The sequence below is a fragment of the Podarcis erhardii genome (assembly GCF_964252035.2).
Source record: "Podarcis erhardii genome assembly, chromosome: 2".
Taxonomy (NCBI): Eukaryota; Metazoa; Chordata; class Lepidosauria; order Squamata; family Lacertidae; genus Podarcis; species Podarcis erhardii.
Genome location: NC_138498.1, coordinates 110843582 through 110864349, shown reverse-complemented (window position 1 = coordinate 110864349; position 20768 = coordinate 110843582). Strand labels below are relative to the sequence as shown.

The window sequence follows — 20768 nt, the reverse complement described above, 5'->3', positions numbered from 1 at the left end:
ATCTGGCCCAATCGCCTTCTACATCCAGCCCGCGGACGGTCCGGGAATCAGTGTGTTTTTACACGAGTAACATGTGTCCTTTTATTTAAAATGCATCTCTGGGTTATTTGTGGGGCCTGCCTACTCTAACATGAGTAGAATGTGTGCTTTTATTTAAATTACATCTCTGGGTTATTTGTGAGGCATAAAAATTCGTTCTTCCCCCTCCCCCCCAAAAAAAATATAGTCCGGCCCACCACAAGGTCTGAGGGACGGTGGACTGCTGAAAAAGTTTGCTGTGTGAGGCAAACAATTTCCACTCGTGCAATGGAACTAACCCTTCCCTTTTCCTTCCACATGTGCCCACCACATCACCTTCCAATCTGCTCCAGATGGTTGCGGGAAAACCCAGATCAGATGTTGAAGAAGTTTAGGGGAAGATCAGAGGGAAGAGCAGTCCTGCTGTACTCGTAGAAGTCTTTCTGCTTGCACAGTGACAAAGGCTGTTGTGCAGCTCTGCAACTGGTGTCCTTCCGCCACTGGTTTTAGAAGCAATGTACACACCGCCTAATCCACAATTCGTATCTATCCTGCACCTATCCTTTTGTTTTCTTACGGAATGCTGTGTTTCGACACTGTCAGGGGCTCAGGAGCAGAGGCACAGGAGGGGGAGGAAATGGAGAGCGAGGGGGAGGAATCCGAGGGGAGCGTAGGAGATGACAGTGGCCCGAGGGATTCCATGAGCCTCTCCAGCGAATCGGAAGATTCACAGAAGGGGGCGCCAGTGGCCAGGGGTAGGGGGTTCCCAAGGGGAACCCCTCAGGAGCAAGGGGGCAGCAGGGACTCCCAGAGCAGTAGTTGGAAATCAGGACCAGCTTCCCCACCAGAGCAGAGTGGGGGGGAAGAGTCCCAAGTATCGGGGCCAGTGCATTCCCCACCAGGGAGAGAAGACGAGGCAGAGCTGACCACGCCTCCGTCGGAGAGTCGGACAGCGGAGGGGAGGTCAGATCCGGCCAGTATTCCGGAAGAGGGAAGCAGTGACAGAAGTAGTGTAACGGTTAGGAGAAAGGTCACTGGGTTGGCGCGAGAGGCAAGTTCAAATGTACAGGAGCGCAGGACAGCAGAGAATGAGGATTGGGAACCGGGTCCTAAAGCCCGCCGGAGGCAGGGGGAGGAGCTGAGCGACTCAGCCTCGGAAGAGTCCAGAAAGGGCAATGCCCCAGCGGGCAGGAGGACCCAGAGGAGGAGAGAGCAGCGGAAAAGGTGGAGCAGGGCTAGGATCTTAAACTGGTGTCAGAGGGGAGGAGACTCAGACGGGACTTCGCCGATCTAGAGTTTAAGACGTAGGGCTGCACACTGTGGCTTTCAAATGGAGACTGAACTTCAATAAAGACTTTTGTACGTTACGACAGCCTAGCGTTGGTCCTCTGTGAGCTGGGACCTAGAGGCAGCTCTGACAGACACGCTTTTCCCCAAACCGGCTTTGATCCGAACTGAGAAAAACGATGGTCTTGCTTGTGCTGTGAACTGACAATGTGTACACGGCCCTTGCTGAATACACCCAGTGCTGGATTTACATATAAGCTAAACAAGCTATAGCTTAGGGCCCCCCTCTCTTGGGGGGCCCCCAAAAATTAAAGGAAAAAATAAGATGTACATTTCCAAAATATAAGATAAAAAGCAAATAAAATAAAACCTACATACAGCAACAGTGTTTTGTGTTGTGTAGGCTCCTATGAATTACCATATAGCATATATTCAACACAAAATACAGCAATAATTTGTTGTTGACAAAGGACAGCTGGACATAGAAAGGGCCCCATTACCTTCAGTAGCTCAGGGCCTCATCAAACCTAAATCCGGCCCCATGGATTCAGACATCGTGTGGAGGGCATGTTCATCTTTGCTTTAGTACTGTGGTGAGTGTAGCCCTTCTTTGGTGTCTGGTCATTACAATGCCATTCTTGGCCATATTCAGCACCACAGTGATTCATGCTGAAGAAATCATTACAAAGCACTTTAACATTCCCTTCCTTTCATATTAAGTACCACGGTGATTAATGCTTCATTACGCAACAATTTGATTACGGGCAATTTCGTTGCCTTCCTTTCATATCTGGTACTTTGTATAACTGAGCCACTGAAGTTATATATTTTGCATTCTATCTACCTAATTTTGTTTGATAATAATAATAAATTGATAATTAATCAATTTATTTATTAATAAATTAATAAATTGATAAAGAAAGACTTCCTTTGAAGAGGATTGAAATAACATTGTGAAACAGTTTGCAAAACCGTCTGTGATAAAAATTAAATTACTGTATTTTTCTGTGTATAAGACTATATTTTTCCCTAAATTTTTGAAGTTTAAAATAAGGGGTCGTCTTATACACGGATAGTGCACAGTGCATTTTCTTAATTTTAAGTCCCCCAAAAAAGAATGTGTCATATACACGGGGGCGTGTTATACACTGAAAAATACGGTAAATAACAACAGCAAGACACATGGACAATGTTTGAGCAATTAGTTCTTCTGCATTCAACCATTGTGAAATTTGCTAACTTGATAAGTACTTCACCACTCGGCTACTTTGATCGGATGATATGTCTTTGAACAAACAGTGCTTTCCACCTGAAACGCAGAACTGTCCAATATATACAGCAGTGAAGAAAACTAAAGTGGTCTGTAAAACAAAGAACAGCTGATACAAACTTGTTGAATTCCCAATCACCCATGAGGTTCAGATATATAACTTTTATCCCTTTCTGATCTAGATCACACCCGCCCTATACATTTAAGGCACTCTCTTAGCGCTTGAGCAGTGATGGCTCCCACCAAAGGCTCCCGTAGTTTGTTATGGCAGAGCCACAATTCCCAGCACCCTTAACAAACTACAGTTCCCAGGATTCTTCAGTGGAATTCATTACTACCAAGATGGTACAAGAATGCTTTAAAAGTATGATGTCGGTGTGACCCTAGTCTCTTTTTCTTCTCCACTTCCTTGACCACCATCAAAGCTGTAACCAGTGCTTTGTTTTCCTAAAAAAATGTTTAGGGGTACTCTCATTTTCCTACTCATATTGAAATACTGCCCCTCAATGAGGCCAAACTTAGATTCACAAAATGATGATGATGATGATGATGATGATGGCTGGATTTCCCCAGCCACTCTGGGCGGCTTCCAACAAGAGATTAAAAATACATTAAAACATCAGTCATTGAAAACTTCCCTAAACAGGCCTGCCTTCAGGTGTCTTCTAAACATCAGATAGTTGTTTATTTCTTTGACATCTGATGGGAGGATGTTCCACAGGGCAGGTGCCACTACCAAGAAGGCCCACTGCCTGGTTCCCTGTTACCTCACCTTTTTCGCAGTGAGGGAACCACCAGAAGGCCCTCGTAGCTGGACCTCAGTGTCTGGGCTGAACAATGGGGGAGGAGATGCTCCTTCAGGTATACAGGACCGAGGCCGTTTAGGGCTTTAAAGGTCAGCACCGACACTTTGAAATGTGCCTGGGAAACATATTGGGTACGTTTAGGAGTATGCATACCCCTGCATCCCCCCAGAAAGAAAAGCAAATGCGTTTAAGCTAGTTGGAAAAATAAAGTAATGTAACAAGAACGGCTGGAAGTCAAGTCACTTGGTGGGTGTCTGTGTGGGGCAGATGTGTAGGCATGTTGATATGTACTGTACAGTACAGTGCTACCTCGGGTTACATACACTTCAGGTTACATACACTTCAGGTTACAGACTCTGCTAACCCAGAAATAGTACTTCAGGTTAAGAACTTTGCTTCAGGATGAGAACATAAATCGTGCTCCGGCAGTGCGGCAGCAGCAGGAGGCGCCATTAGCTAAAGCGGTGCTTCAGGTTAAGAACAGTTTCAGGTTAAGAACAGACCTCCGGAACGAATTAAGTACCCAAGGTACCACTGTATAGGTAGGTATTATATAGAGTAATGTAGGTATGTTTTATGTTATGAAAATAAGGTAGTGTTTTATGTATGTGTATTGTGTAAATGTATATGTATATGTTTTATATGTTAATAATAATAAAAAAGAATAAAAGAGAAAAAGAGAAAAGAAAGAAAAGCACAGGCTATAACTGTTTTTAGTTCATGTTTACCTGCAGGGCACCGTGTACCTGAATCGGTGCTCTATAAGAATATAAGAAGCGCCTGTTCAATCAGGTCAATAGCCCATCTGGTCCAGCACCCTGTTTTCACAGCGGCCAGACAGATGCTTGTGGGAAACTCTCTCCCCTCCTGCACTTTACAGCCACTGGCTTTCAGAAGCAATCCTGCCTCCAGCTGTGGACACAGAGCACCGCCATTGTGCCTGGTAGCCCTTGAGAGCCTCACTGCCTCCTGTGGGAGTGAGTTCCGCAGTTTAAATAAATCATCAGCATTACAGCTAACCACAGCCAGTGGACTGAACATGCAGCTAGGGTGGATCCTGATCTTATCCCGTGTTTGCCTTTCTGGATACCCATCTGCATTGCAAAGCGAGGTCAGCTCAGCAAAGAATAGAGCTGGCTCAGGGCTGGGAATCCATTGCCACATTGCCTCTCGTGTTAAGCAAGAACCCGTCCTGTCGGAACCTAGTTGGCAGGGATCAAGTATCTATTTCAACACTCGAATAGAATAGGGAAAGTATTTAGGTCAGAAAATGTGGGAAGGTGAATATAATATAATATAATATAATATAATATAATATAATATAATATAATATAATATACAATTTATTTATACCCTGCCCATCTGGAAAAGGTAGAGAGAATCGGGATTTCTCTCTGGTGCCCAGGAGGACATGGCACAACCGAAGTTGTGAGTCCTGGATTCCATCCATCTCCTCTTTGGGAGGAAAAGAATGAGGACGAGCGATGGGTTTTGCAGAGGAATAGGCAAACTCGGCCCTCCAGATGTTTTGGGACTACAATTCCCATCGTCCCTGACCACTGGTCCTGTTAGCTAGGGATGATGGGAGTTGTAGTCCCAAAACATCTGGAGGGCCGAGTTTGCCTATGCCTGGTTTTGCATGAGCCTGAGAACAGGAAAGTATTGACTGGGAAATGTCACCCCAATGACCACTGCAAGTTAGGAGGGCAGGTCTTTCAGGCTGTTTATAAGCACCAGCTGCTATTCACTATTACATCAAGAGACCTGCTTGTCACTCCAGCAGGACCTTGGCATGGCTAGACTGGCACCCACTCACCCACATAATTCTGGGTGGGCAGAAGTAAAGTGCAGGTGGAGCACATTGGTCAAAGGCTAAGGGAAGCACCCGAGCCCAGGAATCAAGAGGGTTTGTGTCTATAAAGAAGGTAAAGGTAAAAGGTAAAGGACCGCTGAATGGTTAAGTCCAAAGGCAACTATGGAGGTGCAGTGCTCATCTCGCTTTCAGGCCGAGGGAGCCATTGTTTGTCCACAGGCAGTTGGGGATTTGAACCACTGACCTTCTGATCAGCAAGCCCAAGAAGCTCAGTGGTTTAGACCACAGCGCCACCTGCATCCCTTCTATACTTGAATGCTCTCTCCCATTTAAAGAAGACACTTAGCCAATTAAATGAATGAATGGATTCACAACATGCATAGCTTAGCAAAGGACCAGGAGGGGACAAAGCCTGTGTTTTGCATATTTGAATTACTTTGAAGTGGGTGGGTGGGTGTTATTATTTCATCAAGGCAAATGTGTTTTTATGTGCTCTTTTTTGTACAATATTTTTATTAATTTTCACAAAAACATTACTTTTTTTTTAAAAAGCATACAATAAAACATTTAAAACAACTATATACACTATCAGTATTGAAGCCACAGTATGGGAATTACTTGAATCCCCTCCTCCCTTGGTTCCTTTATAATATTTTCATTCACGCATGTCAATAAAGCCTTTTTCTCGGATTACTTTTTTTTTTATAATAATATTTATTGAGTTTTACAGAAAAAAGATTCACAAAAACAAAACAAAAATAAAAGTACACATACACACACAAGAAAGAAAAAAAACAAAGCCAAAACTTCAAATATCATACCATTCATTAACTTATTTTCATGACTTCCTCACATCTCCCTTTTTTGTATCCCATTTAAAAGTTTAAATAGCAAATTCATATCTTCTTAATTTTACCCTTAGTTAATTATCCTCACGAATTTTAACTTCTAATCATATTGCTAAAACCACTTCATTTCATTCCAACATCATTCGCATTCAAAAGTTTTGCAATGTTTCTGTAAATACATCTTAAATTTCTTCCAGTCTTCTTCCACCGACTCTTCTCCCTGATCTCGGATTCTGCCAGTCATTTCCGCCATCTCCATATACTCCATCAGTTGCATCTGCCAATCTTCCAGAGTGGGTACTTTTTCTCGGATTACTTCCAGTTTTTGTACATTGTCTATAATATTACAAGTGTTTTTGGCAAGATGACAACAAATATAAAAAAAAGAATGGTAAATGTCTATTGCATATTTACAAAAGCAATGCACACAAGTTAATACATTAGCAGGGTTTTTAGATGGGCCATTTAAAACATCACTCCAGCTTCCCAAAACACCCAGATATTACCTACAGCAGATAACAGAAGTTTTTTCCTGCCTATTTTGAGCTGAAAGCAGTATCTGAGAAATGTGCTGTTTCACATTGCTGTGAGTTTTGGACGCTGGGGTAGGCTGCATACCTAAGTTTCTTCTAATTCTTACACTCAACAAGGATCCAATTGCCGGAGTAACCAGACATGGTCTGCCTCGGGAGACAATGGAGGGGTGAGCCTTTGGGTGTGATGTCAAACAGTTGGAAGGGTTGTAGCGCCTGCTGTGGCTATAGAGACCAATGTGGGAGAGACATGTTTTGCTGCAGCTGGGGCAGATGAAGGCATCCGGTTGTGCCGAGGCAGAGGCACCATAACATTTCTTCTTTCTGCGCTCCTCCAAGTTTCTTAGTAATGGCCCCCCTAATTATGGGTCCTTAAGGGGACGTGGGTGGCACTGTGGGTTAAACCACAGAGCCTAGGGCTTGCCGATCAGAAAGTCGTCGGTTTGAATCCCCGCAGTAGGGTGAGCTCCCATTGCTCGGTCCCAGCTCCTGCCCACCTAGCAGTTCGAAAGCACGTCAGAGTGCAAGTAGATAAATAGATACTGCTCCGGCGGGAAGGTAAACGGCATTTCCGTGCGCTGCTCTGGTTTGCCAGAAGTGGCTTGGTCATGCTGGCCACGTGACCCGGAAGCTGTACGCCGGCTCCCTCGGCCAATAAAGCGAGATGAGCACTGCAACCCCAGAGTCGTCCGCGACTGGACCTAATGGTCAGGGGTCCCTTTAGCTTTACCTAAGGTAACAAAGGAAGTGGCTCTGTGCCAAAGGGCAAATGGGTGCCCTCCCAACTGTCTGTTAGTTCAAACGAGAAAGGTCAAAGTTGAGGGGCGTGAACTTGAATCTAAAAACAGGATGGGCAGCTGAGAGACAGAGCCATGCCTTCTGATATTTCCAGTGGATTATATCATACGATATGATTCTGAAAGACTTCCTAGACCAGGCACAGGGAATCTGTGACCTTCCAGATATTTTTTGGACTACAACTCCCATTATTCCTGCCTATTGGCCACGCTGGCTGGAGATATTGGGAGTTGGAGTCCCCCACCCCCAGATGCCCCATCCTAGACTATGTATTACAGATGAGCAGGTAAGTTTGGCTTCATCTGTATCTGTAGTTTATGCCACCTATTATTTAAGTGATAGTATGCCAGATACCATTTAATGAATATATTTAAGTGCTCTCTTAGAGAAGACTTAGCTGATTAAATGAATGAATGGATTCACAACATGCATAGCTTTGCAAACATCTGCATAAAAGAATAGGAAATACAAGCACACTTTTGTTTACACAGAATGATAAAGTTGGGAGGGACGCTGAGGAGCATCTCTAAGTCCAACCTCCTTACGGGGATCAAACCTGCAACCCTGGCGTTACCAGCAACGCACTCTAACCAACTGAGCTATCCTGCTGAGCTGATAATAATTTGCATATGCAGTACATAAACATGTTCCCAATACCTCACAGTAATATTACTAACATATTCTTCAACATCAACTTCATTGGTCATGTTGTGCGGATGCCTGATTATCATCTTCCAAAGCCACTATTTTATTCCGAATTTTATTCAACAAAAGAGGTTTAAAGACTCTCTCAAGTCAAATCTTGAAAATGTAGTATAAACACCAACAATTGGGAAACACTTGCCTGAGCGCACTCCAATTGGAGAACAGCCTTTACCAAAGGTGTCATGGGCTTTGAAGATACTCGAACTCAGGACGCAAGGGAGAAATGTGCTAAGAGGAAGGCACGCTTGGCAAACCCTCACAGTGATCAACTCCCACCGGGAACCAATGTCTCCACTGTGGAAGGATGTGTGGATCCAGAATTGGCCGCCACAGCCACTTACGGACCCATTGTTAAAATTGTGTTTATGGAAGACAATCTTACTCAGTTACGAGTGATTGCCAAAGAAAGAAGAAACTTGATAAAATGGAGTTATGCAAGGGCAGAATACTGCAGGATAGCACATGCTTTTGGACTCCGGTGTGATGATCATAGAGTCATAGACATGTAACATCTTAGAAAAGGCATTCCCTTCTGTGAGGAAAATAAATGAGAAACCTTTAGTATGCAAAAGCCACAGTAGTCTACCATATTCCTTCTGGTCCTTTTTCCAGCTGGCAAATGGCAAATGGAGCTCTGGAACATGTGACCAGGAAGGCTTTGGCTTCCTGGACTTGCTGCCACCTCAAATTGCTTCCTCTTTACTCACGAGCTCCATTTAAGGATTATTTTAATTGGCTAAAGACTGAGCAATGCCGTTCCTCAGATAAAAAGAACCATGCAACAGGTTGTTACTGCTACTGACAACAGGATCAGAGTCACTGCTTAATACCTGGTTATCCCTCTGTTACTTTGATCCTCAATTGTCTATTGTGGTCATGGCAAGGATTGCTGTATCATTGGACGCAGGCTAGCCATAAAACTCCTAAGTAATAAACAACAATGATCAAGGCTGACAGCATGCCTGTTACAAACTCTGATTTGTATTGTTAGAAGGCACCTAAAAGTGTGGGGGCGTTATTGTTTTGTGTTTTTATTATATATTTTTCTGTTTTTCACTTGTATTTTTATGCTGTGAACCGCCCTGAGATATACAGATGAAGGTTGGTAGACAAATTTAATAAATAAAATGCATACATACATAAAAGGTTATCTACTCCAGTGGTCCCCAAACTTTCCCCCCTATGGGCTACTTGAGAATTGCTGGTGGTCTTGGTGGACCATGCAATGACTTTTCTGCCTGCCATAGTGTTACACAAATTGTAAGGTACACACATAGCAGGGACACGCTCAGTGCCAGATTTACGTATAAGCTAAGCAAGCTATAGCTTAAGGCACCACTCCCTTGGGGGCCCCAAAAAATTGAAAAGAAGAAAAAGATGTACATTTCCAAAATATAAGATAAAAACAAATAAAATAAAAGCTACATACAGCAACAGTGTTTTGTGCTGTGTAGGCTCCTATGAATTACCATATAGCATATATTCAACACAAAAAACAGCAACAATTTGTTGTTCACAAAGAACAGCTGGACATATAAAGGGCCCCATTACATTCAGTAGCTTAGGCAGGCATAGACAAACTTGGTCATCCAGATGTTTTTGGCCTACAACTCCCATGATCCCTAGCTAGCAGGACCAGTGGTCAGAGATTATGGGAATTGTAGTCCCAAAACATCTGGAGGACTGTTTGCCTATGCCTGTCTTAGGGCCTCATCAAACATAAATCCGGCCCTGGACACTCCACAGAAAACCAATCCTTCACCCTTCAAATAACAGGAAACACTCCCCACAAGAAATAGATGCTTTGTCTGAGTTCCCAAAGCAATCCTGAAGCCATCCCAAATATTTTCTCCGCAGCAGAAGGAAGTACCTTGACGAAAAATTTCATTCCCAAGTTATTTTCACTTCAAAATCCTTCAAATCCTGTAAAGAGATAAACTTCTCACACGGTCTGTGACAAAAGATTCAAGGACTTGGGTATCTACCATTTCAAAAGAATGACCCAGACTAGCCAAGATAAGGCAGTAATCAGTTATCTTGACTGGACAGGAGACAAGAAGCCACACTCTCATATTTCTGCACCTCTTTCTGTGATGCTGGTATGATACTTGTAGGTGGTCTTCGGCTAAGGGGTTGGGCAATTTCTAAAGTCTTTAAAAATTGTATGCGACGAAAGCTGCGGGGATGCTGTTAGCTCAGAGATGAAAAGAAGACAAAGTCCCTACCAGGGAGGAATGGCAAATGAACCTATTGGATTATGCCAAAACAGCAAAACTGACCAGAAAACTCAGGAACCAGGAAGACCAAAACTTTAATAAGGAATGGGGGGAAATTACAATTTACCTTAAAGACCACTGTAAGCAGCTGAAAACATTAGCAGGACCGCAATAACACTATGGATACAATGGAGTTATAAAAAAACTTGGATTATTTTTAAAAAGATGCAGCAGAAAAGGTTTACTAACAGAACCCCCTAGAAGGGAAGGTGGGAAGTCTAGAGATTCGGGAGAATCTTGTATTTTCGGATGTGTTGTGGTATGATTGTAAACTTAAATATGTAAAACAAAATAAAAATTATATAAATAAAATAAAAGTTGTTACGCACTTCTGTTCTGGGTCTTCACCGCCTTGCAAGAATATGGTGGGCAGACTCTGATGCAACAGAAAATAAAGATCTTGTTCCTGCCTCCATCCTTCTCTCACCAATCATGGAGGACACTGAACCCTTTATTGATTTGGAATTTGGGCTGTAAACGACAAGCCCATTTTTTTTCTTATAACAATAGCAACTGCAGCACACTGTGCAAGCTATGGTATGGTTTTCAACCACAGACCACTTGAATTAAGTTTTTTTTTAAAAAAATGGAAACTTTATTTACAACATAACATAAACCCCCACCCCCCAATACAGAAATCCACCCTCATTAAACATGAACATAACATACACTAAGCATAACATACAGCATTACAAACAACCAAATAAAAGACTGCCTTTATCCTGTATCTGGCCTCCTTATTTACTTCTTATAAGCTGTTTCCTTTAAGAATAATTATCAAGATTTTTCTAATTATAACTTAAATATCCACAAAGTCTCCTGCAGACATTAATCAAAACAAGTCCAGGTATGTATTTTAGGGCACTGTTTTGTGACGTATTCTCTGCATTTTCCCCATGCTTTTTGAAACTCTTGTCTAGTGTGATCTCTAATCGCCCCTGTTAATCTAGCAAGTTCAACATACCCTAACCATTCATTTTTTGTTGGCACAATTTCTTTTTTCCAATTTTTAGCAATTAGGATCCTTGCTGCTCCTGTGGCATAGAGGAATATTTTCTGATCTTCTCTTGCTGTACCTGTGTCCGTTATCCCTAGTAGAAAAGCTTCTGTATTTTTCATAAAGTTATACTTAAATGTTTTTTTTAAGCTTGTCATATACTGTGTTCCAGAAGCTTTTGGTTTTTTCACAGGTCCACCAAACATGTATAAGTGTCCCCTCTGTTTTACCACACCTCCAGCACAGATTTGTTTTTGTCTTATACATTTTAGCTATTTTGGCAGGACTTGAATTAAGTTTGTATACCACTGGTGGGAACCCTGATCTCGTCCAAAGAGGATTACACAACTTAATGGGGGATAAGCCTATCAACAGACACAGTGGCTATGTTCTACTTCCCCTGGTGAAAGTATGCCTCTGAATGTCAGTTGCTGGAGACTCATGTTGTAGGATAACCAGTCTCATATAACCAAGATGCTGAAGTTAAATAATGCAGGATGAGGTGGTTCAAAGCATAGAGTAAGCTGTCCTGACAGGTTAGCTCACCTTGGGAGGGACTAGGTAATCAAGGCTTTGTTCCCCCTGAGTCTACCAGAGAAGCTCAGCCTCAGTGAAGAGGCTAAGCTGGTTGCTGCAACTTCTCCACATAGCTCTTACAAGCTATTCTTGTCTTCCTATACCCATAATTTAGGAACTTTCACCACTGTAACTAAGCCAAGTTTTTCTGACTGCTGTATGGAAAAGCACATGAATATGACCTTTGTAGAGTTTGTAAGTAAATCATTTTTAACTTACCAAATGTGTGGTCTCTTTCTATGTTTACGCAAGTGGGGGGATTTTGGAACTTAATACGGTATATTTTAAAGATCTATATTTCTATGCTTTGCTTTACTGCATGTTTTGTGATTTTAGAGCTCTGCTGGGGTTCCCTCACCAAAGAGTACTTGCACCCCAAACTTGGATCCTGGCATCCAGGAATTATCCTCGTTTTTTTAAGCCTATTTTTTTCCCTTTACAACTAACAATTCATTGCTATAGCATCCCCCAGAGGTGGCCACTTAGCCTCTTCATAAACACTTCCAATGCAGGAACATCCATCACTTTCTGGACAGCCAGTTCCATTGCTGCACAGCTCGTATAATCAGGAAGCTCTTCTTAAAGTTCCATCAAAATCCCCTGTCTTGTAATTTGAACCCGTTGACTAAGGTCCCAAACTAACTTGCTCCCTCGTCTATGTGTCAGAACTTAAAAACAAAAACCTATCACCTCTTAATTGTCTTTTCTCCAAACACCCAACTCCACACTGAGAGCCCGTGTGGTGTAGTGGTTAAGAGTGGTAGTCTTGTAATCTGGTGAGCCGGGTTCGCATCTCCGCTCCTCCACATGCAGCTGCTGGGTGACCTTGGGCTAGTCACACTTCTTTGAAGTCTCTCAGCCCCACTCACCTCACAGAGTGTTTGTTGTGGGGGAGGAAGGGAAAGGAGAATGTTAGCCGCTTTGAGACTCCTTCGGGTAGTGATAAAGCGGGATATCAAATCCAAACTCTTCTTCTCCTTCAACCTTCCTCAGAGGACTTTGCCTGCTTACACACCAAACACTTAAAGCAACCCCCCCCCAAAAAAAATAATTCTGAAGGCTTACCCCTCTCAGAGCTATAATTCCCAGCACCCTAAAACTATAGTTCCCATGCTTCTTTGGAGTGTGTGCATTAAATGTATAGTATGTATACATTTGGACCACTGACAGTCTTTTTCACCCTCCTCTGGATCTATTTCAGCTTGTCAACACCCTCCCTCAAACTCTTGGCGATGAGCGAGAGAAGGAATTGAGGTGACCTTCCAGACCATCTCTTTACTGAGCATTCATTCTGATTTATGCACACAGAGATTAGACCAGGGGTAGGCAACCTAAGGCCCATGGGCCGGAAGCGGCCCACAGAGGCCATTTAACCGGACCCCGAGCCACCCCCAAACTGAGCCACCTGCTCGCCGAGTCCTCGCGCGCTGCGCTAAACTGACACAGCTCAATGCAGGGACTCTCTTCCGCGGTTCTGGAAATCACTTCTGTGCATGTGCAGACGCCGGAAATCGCGTCTGTGCTTGTCTGTGGCGCCGGAAATCACTTCTGCGCATGCTCAGACGTCGGAAATTACTTCTGCACAGGCACGATTTTCAGCATCTGGGCATGTGCAGAAGCGATTTCTGGCACCGCGGACATGCGCAGACGCGATTTCAGGCATCGCACTGCGGCGACCCGGCCCACGGAGGATCTCTGCGGGAGTGATCCAGCCCATTTCCGGTAAGCCTTGCCAACCCCTGGATTAGACATTGTTGGGGGGGAAGAAGATTAGTTGCACGAGGGCTCCAAATCCACGCACAGCCTGAAATTGATGGCATGTGGCTGAATCCCACCTACAAATAGCTATGATCTGGAAGCATTCAAACATAAAATTCTGCTAAATGTCACTGCCTGGGCAAGGCTGCCATACGTCAGGGAATCGGGCCGCTAAAATGGCATCCGATCAGATTTTTGCTGAATCGGCAAAGTGTCCTGGAAAAAGCAGGTGTATAATAATAATAATAATAATAATAATAATAATAATAATTTATATCCCGCCCTCCCCACCCGAAGCCGGGCTCAGGGCGGTATGGCAAGTTGGGCGATGTTTTCAAAAAATGCATTGCATTAGAATGTCAGCAATCCTAAATTCAAAGATTTCTGAGTTTGGCTTTGGCGAGTCACAATATCCCACAATAGCCTACCTCAAAGAGTTGTTGGGATGTTAGAATGGCATTGTTGGGGAAAGGGCAGGACTCAGATGTAACAAATAATAACAGCTATGAACTAGCCAGACATTTAGGACATCTAAGGCTACAGTCCTTACCTGGCAGTCAGTCTCAGTGCATGCAGTAGATATATTACATATAGAGTAAGCATGCAAACAGTCGAAGTACACAGGTGCAAAGCTCAGCACCCTTGGAAGAAAACTGTGTTGAAATCAGTGAGAGTTAGGCCTCATTCATACAACTGTTTATTCTGTTTCCCTGTTAATTTCTATATCATCTTTGAGATTCACTTTTGAAATCAAGTGAAATCTAGTGGATAACCTTAAGGAAATCAGCCCTGAGTGCTTACTGGAAGGACAGATCCTGAAGCTGAGGCTCCAGTACTTTGGCCATCTCATGAGAAGAGAAGACTCCCTGGAAAAGACCCTGATGTTGGGAAAGATGGAGGGAACAAGGAGAAGGGGACGACAGAGGACGAGATGGTGGGACAGTGTTCTCGAAGCTACCAGCATGAGTCTGACCAAACTGCGGGAGGCAGTGGAAGACAGGAGTGCCTGGCGTGCTCTGGTCCATGGGGTCACGAAGAGTCAGACACGACTAAACGACTAAACAGCAACAAACAAAGGGTTAAACGTGATCCCTTCCAATTCTACAATTCTATGGTTCTAATTTTTATTTTTGCAGTAAAGGATTACTTTCCTTATCACAAGCTGAAGCAAACAACTGCTGAAAGTTAAAACCCCACAATTCCAAGGACAGATAATTGCGATTCAAAGCCTCCCACATTAGAACAGATTAGTTGCATTTTTAGAATGATGTTCTTTGATGAGCTCAATTAGCCAACCAACACGTACAATATTCATCAGATAGATTACTACCTGTTTAATGGATAAGGAAGTGCATTCCTTATCCCAAAGGAATGCAAGCTCTGAAACATCTGAAACATCAGAGCACTTATATGGATACTTGTGAGTAAAGATTCACAAATGGGCAGAGTCACAAACCTTCCTCATGCATGCAAGCGTCCACCAGAAACAGCCTATAATAAATTCAGGCTGAAAAGAAGTTAACTTCGCCACCAGACTCCTTTGCCTCTGCCTTCTGTACTTGGTACTGAGTTTGTATAATTTCAGCGCATTTATTTCAATGGGAGAGATTTGGGCATCAATGAAACTTGAAACATGCTTCCTTTTGTCTGGATGGTGGCCTCTGACAGGTCTGGGAGGACCAAAAGAGTATCTGATCTTAACAGGGCAAGGTGCCAGACATCAGAGAACCCCCCCACACACACACACACCCCAGCACAGTCTAGCCTATAGGTCCAGCTGAGGATGTTTCACCCCTCCCATTGCAAGAATCTGCTGACAATGTTTCAGAAAGGAGGGGGCAGATTTTGCTCATCACTTCTTCCGCTCCAGCCTGACTTCAAAGGGAGTCTGAGTGTTATCTTTATATAGATAAGGTCGCTGCTCAAGTAGCTGTAACACTCATGCAGTCCCGCATCTCCAATTATTCTTTAGTTTATGCAGTAGCTGTAGAGAATAAAAGAACTTATACTTCAGAGCTGTCGTTCATGTGGTTCATGCTCTGCCATGCTCCACTGACTTTTGGAACTGAGTTTGGTGCTCACAGCTCTGAGTTGTGAGTCCACAGCACTTAGACCTGCTCCCTGCAGTGAAAGGTCTCTGGGAGTGCTTTCCCAGCTCGCCTGGCCTGGTCGGGGCTGAAGAGGTTGAGCCCAGTCGTTGGCACTGGCTCAAAGGTGAAGCTGACACCAGCCACCACCAGGGATGTAAGATGGCAGCAAATTCTGCTGCAACCTATAATCATCGCAATCAGTGCTGTTTCTGTTCCGCTGCAGTTTGGTTTATTAGTATTATTAACTACAAGGTCCCAGGGCGGGATACAACAATTAAAATATAATATTTAAAACAACATACAAACACAGAAACAAGGAGGGTCCTAAAAACACACACCTCAGTAAGGATAGCTCAGTTGGCAGAGCAGGACAGAGATTAATCTCAGAGTTGTGGGTTCAAGCCCCACATTAGGCAAAAGATTCCTGCATTGCAGTGGGTTGAGCAAGAAGACCTTTGGGTTCACTCCCAGCTTTAGAATTCAGATGTCAAAATTTAGGATGAAGAGCCGCATATTCAGCATTAGCCAAAAGCTGTACAATGAAGGTGTCCGGCACAACTTGGGGGCTCCCACAGAAGGGCATGTGACGCTCTTTGGCATGCACTTTTAAACCTTGCTTCACCCTCATTCCCTATGAATGACAGACACCTTAATAAATATCCGGCATTCAGGACAGAGGAGTGACAGGTCAGTATGTGTGAACCATGGTGCACACACCCTTTCTCTGTCTTTACAATTTGATCACTAATCACAGTTGCAATAACTTAAAGGTAAAGGGATCCCTGACCATTAGGTCCAGTCGTGGCCAACTCTGGGGTTGTGGAGCTCATCTCGCTTTATTGGCCGAGGGAGCCGGCGTACAGCTTCCGGGTCATGTGGCCAGCATGGCTAAGCCGCTTCTGGTGAACCAGAGCAGCGCACGGAAACACCGTTTACCTTCCCACCGGAGCGGTACCTATTTTTCTACTTGCACTTTGATGTGCTTTCGAACTGCTAGGTTGGCAGGAGCAGGGACCGAGCAACAGGAGCTCGCCCCATCGCGGGGATTCGAACCGCCGACCTTCTGATCGGCAAGTCCTAAGCTCTGTGGTTTAACCCACAGCACCACCCGCGTCCCTGCAATAACTTAGGGTTTGCCTTTGCCTTTTCGGTTTGTTTGATTTTTTACTTGCAAAATCCTGACCCACGAAACACCAAGAGCAACCATAAAAATGTGCTAATAAAAGCTTCCTGGCTGATATTGAATGAGCCATGCAAAATAAAGCATTTGTTGGGAAATGTTAAATTAAGTCAAAGAAAAACAACTTTATATAACTGTGTAAATAATAGTTTAATTGTAAATCAGTATAATGGGTGTAGTTGGAAGTTCCTTTTCTTTGCTGATTCGCATATCAGATATAATTATGTTCTTTTTCTATTCACACTCTTATTTCTCTTTCTTTTTTCTTTCGTCTGTTCTTTTTTCTGTCTATACTCTTTACAATCTCTACAATCTAGTGAATGTTTGTATGTCGCTATTGTATGTATTTTAAGGTTTTTCTCGTTCAATAACAATTTATTTTTTTTAAAAATGTGCTAATGGCAGCTTTGGCATGTGGTGCACCTGTGGAATTAACTGTTCCTCTGAAGCATGAGCCATGATAGGTTCACCAGATGATTCAGTCTCCGGGGACTGACTGAAGCAATGGATAGGCATTGAGGATCCACTTATTGGCCTCACCAGAACAGGAAGTGCAAGGAAAGCAAAAATGTTTTCCTCCATGGGGACTTAAGAACTGCCACCTGGTGGCAAGAGCATCCTTTATGCATCTAGCTGGGAAGAAGCCAGAGTAGGCCACTGCTTTTCAACTAGTGGGTTCGTCACCTGATCCAAGGTGGGTTTCAACAGGAGCACTACCACCATGCAAATTTGTGGTCAAAGGTTAAGAAATGGGTCCCCCAATGTAAGTTTGTGTTAAAAATGGTTCCTGGGTCTGTAAAGATACCTGGTGTAAACAATACTGACCCTGGTACAGTGGTACCTCGGGTTAAGTACTTAATTCGTTCCGGAGGTCAGTACTTAACCTGAAACTGTTCTTAACCTGAAGCACCACTTTAGCTAATGGGGCCTCCTGCTGCTGCCGCGCCGCTGTCGCGCGATTTCTGTTTTCATCCTGAAGCAAAGTTCTTAACCTGAAACACTATTTCTGGGTTAGCGGAGTCTGCAACCTGAAGCGTATGTAACCCGAGGTACTACTGTATTCTTCTCCTTCTCCTCTAATATTGGCCATTGACACTGCAAGCCAAAGTTCCCAAATTCCCTATAATTCCCAAAAGAATTATAGGGACAGAACTGCCTAAATTATGTAGAAATTTATTTATGTATGCGACTACAGCAGCGAGAATGCTACTGGCCCCAAAATGGAAAGAAGCAGAAGTTTTTGGATACAAAAATTTACGGAATATGCAGAAATGGTGAAACTTACCGGAAGAATAAGAAATCAGGATGACAAACTTTTTATAAAAGAATGGAAATGGTTGATTGAATATTTACAGATAAACTGCAAATAGATAAAAACATTGGCATTGTAATAACCTGCACTTTCATAAGAGTATATATTTAAAGTAGATAATTAAAGGAGAAAATTAAATGTATTTGGATATGCAGAAAATATTAAAAAATAAATTTATTTAACCACAGAAAGAGGGGGAAAGTCAAACTTCCAAATGTTTTAATGAATGTTAGAAGAATGTAGGAATGAAGTTATATGGCTTTAGTAGAAATGTTATAAGGAATTAAGTATAAATAGATTAATAGAATATTAAAGGAAAAAATAAGGTTAGTTTGTGTTAAGATAATTATAGAATAGAAAACAGAAGAAGATGGAAAGGAATTGCTGAAATAATTAATAGAAGTGGAATACAAAAAGGGAGGTGTGAGGAGGTCACTGAAATATGTGAATGAAAGATAAGATATTGAAATTTTTTTTGATGTGTTTTAAATTGTTTTTGTTTTGTCTTGTTAGTTTATTGTTTTAGTGTTATGTAGTGTTTTTGTATTGTATTGCATTGTTTTCTTTGTTCTTTTTTGTAGTGTTTTAAATTGTTGTAAAAGTAATAAATATTATTTTTTTAAAAACCCTTCCAAATGTTAAAATGATTGTAAAATTAATGAAATGTATAAATTTCAAAAGTATATTTAAAAAAATTAAAAAGACAATGCAAGGCAAACGCGAGGTGTCCTGGGGGGGGGGGGTTGAGGCTTCCTTCCTTCCCTAACTCTGCTTTAATCTACAGCAGGGTTGGGGAACCTTTTCTGCCCAGGAGTCTTCATCCTTTTCTTCCCTGATCCTGCAGGGTCAAACTTGACAGGTGGGCAGTTTCTCTCTTTTCGCCTGAGGGCTGCAGGGCTGATTCGGAAGAACTTGATCAAAAATCCAAACTTGCACACAGGCCTAAAAATCTTGCTGAGCCCTGTTAAAAACAGATTCAAGCCCTTGGGTATGTCACGCTGCACCTGGAGCAAGCCTCCTGGACCAACGCAATAGGATTTACTCCTGAGTAGACATGTATAATAAGATTGCAGTGCCATTTACCAGCCCTACAGTCGCACATCTTCTTCCTGACACAGTAGGCTATGGTTTTTATATTTCGGATGAATTAATCAGCTGTCACGCTCTTTAAGAATCGTCCTCAGGAGTTCACCAGACCTCCTCCTCTACTTATTTATAGCTATTGGGGGGGGGACTTGATTCCCGCCCCCTTAATCCCAGCTTTTAATAAATGGAATACATGATGGCAATGTTTTATTGCTGCTACTTGACATTTTAAGGGTTTAGGATTTTAACTTATGGCATTTGATGTTTAATGTGTGGACACTGTAAAGGTAAAGGGACCCCTAACCTGGGTTGCGGTGCTCATCTCGCTTTACTGGCCGAGGGAGCCAGCGTTTGTCCGCAGACAGCTTCCGGGTCATGTGGCCAGCAAGACTAAGACGCTTCTGGCAAAACCAGAGCAGCGCACGGAAACGCCATTTACCTTCCCGCCGGAGCAGTACCTATTTATCTACTTGCACTTGACATGTTTTTGGCAGGAGCAGGCACCGAGCAACAGAAGCTCACCCCGTCACGGGGATTCGAACTGCCAACCTTCTGATCGGCAAGCCCTAGGCTCTGTGGTTTAGACCACAGCACCACCGTTTAATTACTTTGTTCTGTTGTACTTATGACCACTGGTGGAGGAAGAAGAGTGGGGGGGGGAGCGCACCGCCCCCAGCAGTGCGATCCCAGTGGGGTGCCATCACGGCTCCCCACCACCACCACCATAGGTGGCGTGCCATGCCCCCAGATCGCGTGCCAGCCCCAGCCCTGCTTGCTCTCCCCGCACGCACGCACCCCCCCCCCCCCCGCTGGAGCATGAAGCTCCACCACTGTTTATGATTTATAACCTGTTTTATGAATTATGTTTGGATTGAAAAAGGAAGGCGACCCCAAAATGTCACACCCCTACATTCGGGTTATCAGCATGTCAGGCGATGGGGGGTGGGGGCGTTTGTTTCACTGTGCAATCCTATACATGCCTACTCAGAAGTAAAACCCCCTGAGTTAGATGCTACTTACCCTAAGGTAGTGAGGCTGGGATCCTAGCCACCTACGCAGGCTTACCTGAGAGCGGATTCCATTGCGCTCACTTCTGAGCCGGCAAGGTGAGAATGGTGGCATTCTTAGCCCCTCCTCCGCGGTGCTGCGCTTAGAATCCGCTTTCTGCTTTCTTCGTTGCGGTTTGCCGACGCTCTTGGTCCGGATCAAAGAATCACAAAGTTATCAGGGACCACCAGGGTCATCTAGTCCAACCCCCTGCAGTGCAGGAATCTTTTGCCCAACGTGAGGATGGAAGAACGAGAGCTGCGTCGAGGCCCCTGGATGAAAAGAGTAGACGCTGATTCCTTACAAGGCTCGAGGGAGCTGGGGTTAGGGGGGGTTGGGGGGCAACCCTTACTTGTTCCTCTGCCACG

General features: G+C 43.6%; 1 long non-coding RNA gene across 1 annotated transcript; it reads right to left on the bottom strand.

The window, feature by feature from the left end:
• Positions 1–242: 242 nt before the first annotated feature.
• LOC309337386 lies at positions 243–20517 on the bottom strand. Its single transcript, XR_014154241.1, has 3 exons — positions 20419–20517; positions 1438–1974; positions 243–590 (listed from the first exon to the last, which is right to left on the bottom strand). It is a non-coding gene; the product is annotated as an uncharacterized lncRNA (long non-coding RNA).
• Between the last annotated feature and the right edge of the window lie 251 nt (positions 20518–20768).